This window comes from Artemia sp. Qi Xiang Cuo, chromosome 9 (genome assembly GCF_049724085.1).
Source record: "Artemia sp. Qi Xiang Cuo chromosome 9, ASM4972408v1, whole genome shotgun sequence".
Taxonomy (NCBI): Eukaryota; Metazoa; Arthropoda; class Branchiopoda; order Anostraca; family Artemiidae; genus Artemia; species Artemia sp. Qi Xiang Cuo.
The window spans coordinates 14,919,762-14,926,513 of record NC_142802.1 but is presented as its reverse complement, the minus strand read 5'-3'; positions in this window follow the sequence as shown (position 1 = coordinate 14,926,513).

Sequence of the window (6,752 nt, the reverse complement as noted above, 5' to 3'; positions counted from 1 at the left end):
AACAGGATATATCTAGATATCTTTGATACAAAATGCTTCTTTTCCACCCTCCAATTGTTAACTCACAATGTTTTCTAGGAATTTTCTCTTAGCCCATGTAAACAGAAGCGTTAATTACCAAATTTGATGGGAAGTTGAAAAAGACATCAGAAAAAAATCCAGCAAAACCTACTAGGATAACCTATTTCAAAAGATAGTTGTAGGAAACCAACCAAACAAATTACTACTACTACTAGTACTAGTACCTCACTGTAGCACCAAGCCACGTGAGACCAACAAAGCTACTCAGACCCCACCTGCATCCCATGATTGAATGGTATAAAAGAGGCCTCCCCCATTACACGCACTCCAGAAGTTCCCATTTCCCTTAAATCTTTCCTTACAACATCCCCCATCCTATTCGGGGACAACAAACTTTTCGTTTGACCTTAGACGGTTACCACCTACCAAAATGGATACCACCTATCAAGGTGGTATCCAGAGGGGAGGGGGGTAGGGGGGGTATTACATTTAAATGATAATATCTCGACATTTTTTTTTATTGAAAGCAGGGATCCAAAAAGTTATTTTTTTTTTAATTTAAAGCAGAGACAGTATCCTATCAAGGTGGTATCCAGAAAGGGGGGGTAGTGAGCTATTATATTTAAATGATAATACCTCGTTTTTTTAAGCAGGGGTGCTAATAAGTTAATTATTTTTTTTATTTAAAGCAGAGACGGTATCCTATCAAGATGTTATCCAGAGGGGGGGGGAAGGGGCATAGAGAGTTATTATATTTAAGTTATAGTACCTTGATTTTTTTTTATTGAAAGCAGGGATGCAAAAAATTTGAAAAGTTGACAAAAATTAAAAAGATTTTCTAGATTTATAATTGATATAAGACTTCCATGGTTTTACTGTCCAAAGGGAAAGGACCATATGCGTCCAACCGGTTTTTTTTTTCTTATTGATGAAACGGGTTTACTTTGAAAACATTCATTCATAAGCACCAGGCAGATTCACCCTAAAACGAATTGGTGTGACGAAAGTGATATCGACATCCCCACCTAACGTAGCGCTCGAGTGACAATGGCGCCGTTTGTCCAGTGTCCAAGTTACATTAAAAGGCCAGGTCATAATAAAAGCTTTCAATTTGGGAGGTTCAAGGAGGAGTCTTTGACAGTCTTATGACCTCAGGGTACTAGATGTTGCAACATTCTTACGTATCTACAGTGGTTTAAAAAATTCGATCACCTCACAAATGATTACAAAAAATATGCACAAATAAACAAATGTAACATTTGGAATATTATAACACTTTTTTCAAAGCTTTGGAGAAAAGCAAAAAGGCTAAATACCCCTAACTAAGCTTGAAAGCTATTTTAAAAAGAAACTCTATGGAGATTTCTGTAGCGGTGAATGAATTTTATTTGTGAGCGGTGAATTAAATTTGCGGCTATAAGGGAATTGTTGCGGTGGAAGAAAAGGACTGGGCTTAATTGTGGTCATAAATATTGACCGCGTCAAATCTAATATCGTAGCTTGAAGCTGTGAACTTACACCTTATAAGTTCTCCGATAGCGCCGCTTATAGCGCTAAAGATCGTGCCAACAAGGCTTACGCCACCCTCAATTAATGAGAGAAAATGAAATGTGTAGCCATGTAAATGTGACCTCTTCTCTTCGAGCTATCTGGAGATCAGATTCCTCTGGGAGCGCTACCTTGGAGACATGCGAACTAAGTAGCTATCATTAGGCTAGATACGGGCATATAAAATGAAATAAACACAGGTAAAAAGCAATTGATTTATTGAGACTTACATATTTAGGTGAACAGCAGTAGGTCACGTCAAATGACACAACGGTGACTTAGATACAACAATGAGAGAATTGCAAAGCTTGAACATCGAAAAAGTTCTATCTAAATGGTCCTGAATCTACTTTTCGAATCAACGTCGAAAAATTCTGTCTAAATGATCCTGATTCTGCTTTTCGAATCCTTCCAAATCTGATTTACCAATGCTCCCAAAAAGCACTTTTACCCCACTATCAAACATAGTTTTTTTGTCCTGCGCTGTGAGGACTGGCTCAAAATTGGCTCAGGTGGCCCAAGGATGCGAACCCTTCGTCCAATAATCTGTCTTGATTATTTCTGATGATTCAAACGTTCACACGGCTCTTATAGTTTAAACTTCCTTAGAAATATTGTGCGTAGCATCTTTTTTGTTACTAATTATCTTAGCGAAATTCAAACCGACTAGCGTCGTTGTTTGACTGAAGTTAGAATGCAATTTCTATTTTTGCTGATTAAGAATTTAGACTCTTGGAAGCGGTATTTGAACTCAATTAGGGGACGTTTAATTTCTGTCCGAATCATCTTTAAAAGGAAAAAATCTTTGTATTTTAAATATATCGCATTTTGCTCACGGTACATATTACCCGACCCATTAATTAATGACGTCCCGTCATTATGACTTGCTTGCCTTTGGACTTTTGAAATGTTCGCATTTTATTAATTATTTCTTCTACATAATTATTTTATATTTATGTTATGGCTTAATCAGGAGTGCTAAAAATTTTCTCTATTACTTTTCTTATTTTATTCTACATCCCTATCTAAAATTCATGTACCGGTCTAAGATTATTCATGGTTTTAGGCTAGCTACTATACTAAAGAAATTTTTTTTTCTACATCTAACACTGATTACTTTTGGCACACTACTTTCTATCTATGCTACATTAAATGAATAGCTCGACAACGCTACATATAACTCTATCTGGACATCTAACACTACATACAAGAACGATTTAAAACACACAACATTTGGTTTACCATGTTCACTGGTAACATTAGAACATTTTCACTGGGAATGTTTGCTACGCAACGTTAATGATAGGGTATTGGAGGTAACATACAGTAAACGTAAATTTATTAAGAAGTAACCTGTGTAAATTTACATCTATTTCATCATCATTCGAGTCCTTAACGTACTCAATCCTTCTGTTGTAAATTAATGTCCTTCACTCTTTTCGTCTTGGCACAAAATTTTTGAAGCACTTACATTATGGTTTCTTCATTGGACAGTTCAAGCATGATTGTGTTCACATGACAAGCTTTCTCTAATTGTCAACTGGGAAATGAGCTTCCAATTACAGGTGTGGGAATATTCTATCAGCGTTCATTCTCACCTGCTTTTTGACAGTTCATAGGGTGCCTTCTTATTAAGGGGTCGAACACTGGGAGTGCGTTTATTTTCTTCTCGGCATATCAATTTTGGGATATTTTGTGGCACATAGAGAATGTATTCTCGCATAAAATTGTTCATTTGTGTCTCTTAGAAAATTGTTAGCTCATGGCTTGCGTCTATTAACCTTTGCGGTAATTTCTAGGTTAATCATGGGGGAATTGAAATTTGGGTTTGGAACAGGTCGACATCAAACTATAGTGACTCCTTCAACATGTTGTCTTTAACTTGTGGGAGGGGTATATTGTCACTGAGGGGTTGGTCACTGTGGTTAATTTTGATTTCCGGGTCCATTTTTCAGAAATCATCTCTTAACAATTATAGAACAACATATATGAATTTTCCACACAGAGGGGATAGGATGGATTCCGAGAGATGGTCGAAAGGAATTCGACGCGTAAGTCTGTGAAACATAAGTAGTTTTTGGGGTCATCAAGGATCGTGACTATACGGTCATATGGTATATGGGTCCTTAATAATTATAGAGGCAATATTTATGTACATATATCTTGTACTGGTCGATGGGATTCTCAGAATTTATGTGATTATGTAGTTCGATAGTGCACTGGATACTGAGATTCAAATATAATGTTACCTGATACGTAATATGGTTGATGTTCGAGGAAACAACGATCAAGGGTAACTGTTGTTTTCGTAGACGAAGCTGGGATAAAAATTGGCTGGAGTGTATGGTGAGTACTCGTCGTTGGTAGAGGTATGATGAAAATAGACGCTGCTAGGTTGCATCTGCATGGGACTACGTATTGTGACGATTAAAATCCAATAAGTCAATCTGCTTCCTGTAATAAAAACAACGATGCAGAATCACACGTGCTTTAAAATAAATACTCATAGTGCAAAAAAGTCACGGATCCATTGGGTACATTTTAGGGTGGCGATTACCCCACAAGATAATATAAAAAGATACACTGATATTACTATATAACGTTGGTTATAATAAAACGACATAATTCCCATTGGGAAATCTAAAACAGAGATGTCTTCAAATTTGTTTTGAGATAGGAAACAACGATAAAGGGTTTATTTAATCCTTCAATAATTATTAAATAAACATAAGTTACTCTGCATTATTAATTTTGGGGTCTAATTTTATAACATATTTTATGCCTGCATTGTTAACGCACGTCCGTGCTCTTTAAGAAACGTATGTTGCAGCGTCTTAGCCACATGGTTTTACACAAACAACCTTACATTGAGGGAAGAAGACATAGCAAGGACGAGTGGGGACCTCTATACCCGCTCGTTTTTTAATGTCTTCCCTTTTTCTTGGCTTAGACGTTCTCAGGGGGTTCCGGGTTTAACCTCCGTATCTCAGCTGTTTCCCTGTGTTCTTCTTTTGGTTTTCGCCTTTTTAGTCTCAGGATTTTTCCGTAATTAAAAGTAGGATTTTTCCGTAATTAACGGCCAGTAGCATGTTCCACCAGAAATTGGTCAATTCTTTGAGCTCATTCTTGTTTCTTTCTAGTCTTGTTACTTGTTGAAACAAGGTCTCGAAGGGTTTGGGGTCCAATTTCATAAAGATCTTCCTTGCGTCATGGCTAGCTAGCAATGAATTTTCATGCTTGAATATTACTCCATGTTTTACAATATCTTGGGCCACTGCGTGAACAACGAGGATTATGATGATATTCTTAAGCCTCATCTTATATTTTGTTTCTAGAATTAATTTATCATTAATTTTACCCGTTTTTTGCAAAATTCGTTTGTTCACTACTTTGTTATTATTATATTTTTTCAACAGCACTTTAATTTTTAACTTAGGTTATTTTTTTATTATATAATCATTTTGTGGCATTGGCCAAAGAAAACTGATCTGTAGGCGTAAAACAGAATAAGTATTTTAGGATTAGATAGGTTAGGAAAGTAAAGTTAGGACTTCCGAGCTTTATTCTGGTCGTGATATACCTCTATGACTGGTTTAGATATAACTTTAAAGTGTAGCTAGTAATCGCTATACAATTTAATTTTACATTATATTTCTCGAGTAAGAAACACATGAATAAGCAAGCGTGCAGCACATAATTACACTGGTATCCTATTTTATGTGTAGGCCTAAAATAATTATAATCTGCACTAATGCAAAATAGTTTATTTATATGAGATTAATTTCTTCCACAGTTATAGGTAGGTCCACACTAATAGGTAGTTTTGAGTTTAGAATCTTCTGTATTAATTTTCTTGTTATTATTTTTATAGGCGTCTCTTTTTCTTTGGTAAGTTTTCATACGTTTCAGAAATAATTTACTACCAAGGGATTTGAAATTTGTCTTTACATTAATTAGGGATATTTCCATCTGTCAGGATTTTCAACCGTTCTTCCTGACTGTGTCGTTATTTTCTCCTCTGTTTCTTGCGGTTTTTTCTTTTTGGTTTTTATAGCGAAATAATATAAAACTTTTTGTATTGTTTTTTAAAAAATTCTTGCCCTTTTAATTTCGTTTGTTTCGCGTGTGCGGCTGCTGAAGTCGGTCTTGAATTCCCTATTTCTTTAACTACTATATGGTCTGATTCGCCGTCAGACTCTTCAGAACTGGTTTCCGACGAATCCGTATTAGAACTTTTAGAGGTTGCGCCTCACGTTTTCGATGTATCACCTCCCCTTCCTTCGTAAATTTCTACTCCTCTGGAAGTAGAAGGTTTATTCTCTAAGTCCTCACCTTGAGTTTTCAAATTGGGAGATTTGAAAGATTCTTGAGAGCTTTGGGAGGAATCAATAGTTTTTGCGGGGTTCCTCCACTGTTTGAATGCCATGTCTTCAAGGGGATGGGGCATTTTTTGCACTAGGGTTTCCCTCCATGAAGTCCATTGTTTAGGCTTGACCTTGGATACAGTTATATCATGATATTGTCCTTGCTGGTCATCCTTGGGAGTTTGATTCTCGGGCAATGTACTTTGACTCGTTTTTATGGGGAAATTTATTAAATCCATAGCTTCTCGCAGATTTGTTTTAGTTGAATCTTTGGGGGGGGGGGTTTCTTTACAGTAATACCAGGGGTTTCTACAGCTCTGTTTAATTCTTCCTGCAATGACAGGAGCCTTTCTATTGGTGTTGCAGGGGAAACCATATCGTCTGGAAATCTTGGGGGGGGGCATGGGGTCGAAATTCTATCGGGGAAAAATTGGGATTTTGGAGATATCGTATAATCTAGTTCTCCTGCGCTCGCCGATGAATAACTTTTTGAATCTCTTGGTGTTTTTATTTCAGGAAAAAATCCTGGTATTAGGAATTTTTTCTTAGGGATAATTAAATTTTTCATTGCTAAAAATTCTTCAAAATTTTCTTCATCACTCTCATCTTCAAAATAATCTTGTTTAAAATTAAGGGTTTTTAGCTCTGCCAATCTTGATCTAGGGGGCTCATTTTCTGCATCGGACGAATCTGTAGAGGATGGATGTGATACCTATCTCTCAGGAAATTTGGCTCTTTTTATTCGGCTAACATGATCCTTGTAAGTTCTTCCACTATCGGGGTTCTCCATTTTAAAAGTATAGTCGTTATCGTACTTTT